The sequence below is a fragment of the Triplophysa rosa genome, linkage group LG19, assembly GCF_024868665.1.
Source record: "Triplophysa rosa linkage group LG19, Trosa_1v2, whole genome shotgun sequence".
NCBI lineage: Eukaryota > Metazoa > Chordata > Actinopteri > Cypriniformes > Nemacheilidae > Triplophysa > Triplophysa rosa.
The window spans coordinates 20,382,973-20,385,472 of record NC_079908.1 but is presented as its reverse complement, the minus strand read 5'-3'; the positions used below and the strand labels follow the sequence as shown (position 1 = coordinate 20,385,472).

General features: G+C 45.4%; 1 protein-coding gene and 1 long non-coding RNA gene across 7 annotated transcripts in view; one reads left to right on the top strand and one right to left on the bottom strand.

Moving 5' to 3' along the window:
- ntng2b (netrin g2b) overlaps nucleotides 1–2,500 on the bottom strand; it is a 53,547-nt gene that overhangs the window by 42,902 nt on the left and 8,145 nt on the right. The gene's annotated exons all lie outside the window — the stretch shown is intronic.
- LOC130569972 (uncharacterized) overlaps nucleotides 1–2,500 on the top strand; it is a 12,205-nt gene that overhangs the window by 5,167 nt on the left and 4,538 nt on the right. The window lies entirely within an intron of this gene.

The window sequence follows — 2,500 nt, the reverse complement described above, 5'->3', positions numbered from 1 at the left end:
TTATTTTATATAGTGCATATGTGTGCGTCTGCTATCCACACCGTCTGAGACGCACTCTTCCAGCTAATTAATTATTTCTGTGCGTCTTTGCCGTGACCTTGTCGTAATAATGCATGTGGCAAAGAGGCAAAACTAGAATGTATATGCGCATGCTTGTTTTTCCTGCTCCATACACACACACACACACACACACACACACACACACACGCACGCACACACACGCACACACACACACACACACACACACGCACGCACACACACACACACGCACACACACATATATGTTCTGTACACACCAACTGTTCCGGCAGGTGGCCCACATCACTAAGCTCCTGGAACAATTATCCGCATTGGAATCCCGTGGCTGCTACAACACTCAGCGTGGATCTAGATCCCCGTCACGGCATCCACATTACAGCCTGATAAACCAACCAACTGGTGCATTACATCACCGTTCAACTGAACTTCACTTATACATAGTAGTACTGTACGGAAAGGCGCGGTACAGCTCACTTTTGGGGTTTTTTCCATTGGGTAAAGTAGCAACCTGATACTTTTTTTAGTACCACCTTGGTTGAGGTTCCAAGCATACCGTGCAGATACCAAAACGTGACGTGTTTACACACAGATCACTGATTGGGCAGAGAGAATCGTTACCAGCGTCATTGGATTTGCAACAAATGAATACGCATTTTAACACGTTATATTTGCATTTCGTTGTATGCTTCTTGACAGTAATATAGAGATTGAGACCCTTAACGCAATGCTAAATGCTACATTAGATTACACTCGTGCGCCATGGAGCAAACCAAATGATCATTGTCTGCTCTTTACTGTAAGATTTCCCAATGCTTTTGAAGTTGGAAAAGGGTATTTTAATGTGTACTTTAGAGATGGTCCCTAAATTCACGAACGTTTAATGTCAAACCAACTTTATGCCAGTGAAAGGCGGCAATGAACGCATGCTTTATATGCGCCACGCGCTCGTGTGTAAACACATTAGGACAATTTATATATAAAACAGTATACAATTGTAACCGGTCCTATTCGCCCCGCTCTGCGCGGGCCTCGAACCGCCGTCGGTCTGGATGGGAGATGGGCGCTCTAACGAGGAGGCTAAAGACCGCAGTCTCTAGCGTCTGTCGCTAGAGCGTCTCTGTTGGTCGGGGAGTGAGGTTTACACACTGCACAGCTCTTCACTAGCTGGCCTCCGTTACACAATATTGGTTAATGTTCCTGTAGGAAGGAGCTTGTTCTGTTGACAGACAGAGGCTTCAATTCCGCGAGTAGGCTACAGTTTGCAAAACTGTGCGAACGGATTGTGAAAGCGTGGGCACAGATTATGAATTTGTGGGTACAGATTTCAAAAACTGAGGGGACGGTTTACAAAACCGAGAGCACGGATTGTAAACTCGTGGGTACAGTTTATTAATCCGAGAGCACGGTTTTTTAAACTGTGGGAACGAATTGCAAAATTGTGGCCACGGATTTGCGGGTCTTGTTTTTTTTTCTCCGAGGGGTGACCAGACGGGCTCCGCAATACGCTCCATTACTCCTGTTGTGCGTGTGTTTATGTCGCGTTCACAATGATGCTACGGCAGTAGAGGCGGTGCAACCATGACGATAAATTCATAATCCCCACCCACTTTGAAAAGGTAATAAACTGCTGTGGAAAAGCAAACTGAGCCGAAGTGAAGTGAGCTGTACCGAGCCGAGTCGTACTAAACCTGCAGTGGAAAAGCGCCATTAAAACCCCTCGCATCCCATGCATCTGTCTGTTTGTGTCTCTCTCGTGTGCTTTGTTTCCTCTCTGTAGATTTATGTACCTTTAGATATTCTGTGTGTGTGTGTGTGTGCGTGCGTGCGTGCGTGCGTGCGTGCGTGCGTGTGTGTGTGTGTTATAGCGGTCTTTAAGAAACCGGGAGGACGCAATGTGCGCTCCATTCAGTTTTACGAGAACATCTAAGAATACAACACTCGAAGGAATGCACAGAGAAACATCAAATTCTAGTGTGCTGCCTCATGTCTAGCAGCATCCAAACCCAAACTGATCATCAGAAGGGCCTATAGACCGAATATGCAGACTTTCCCCGAGTTATTCTTTCGTTTTTAGAGAACACAGTGAGGGCGATAGTAAATGAAAACGGAAGCCAACAGAACAGCGGAGCTCACCTGGTGTTTCAGCACAGGTGCGTGCCGCGATGAAGTGTAAATATAGCCAATGGAAAATACGGTCCTTAATAAAACTTCAGAAAGTGCTTGCAGACGCATTCGTCTTTTCCAAATGAAACGCTGTGAGGTCAACGCTTTGGAAAGTTTTCCTTTATAAGTTCCTCGCATTAGCATTCTGGGTGTTTCGGATGAACAATAACAGTAATCTCCCTTCGCCCAACACGTAATCAATCACTTTAAGATATTACAACATTCAGGGTGGAGGGGTTGAATATGAGATTTGGAATATGTAATCCAGAGAAAGCAATTTTATGCTGTGAGGCCAATT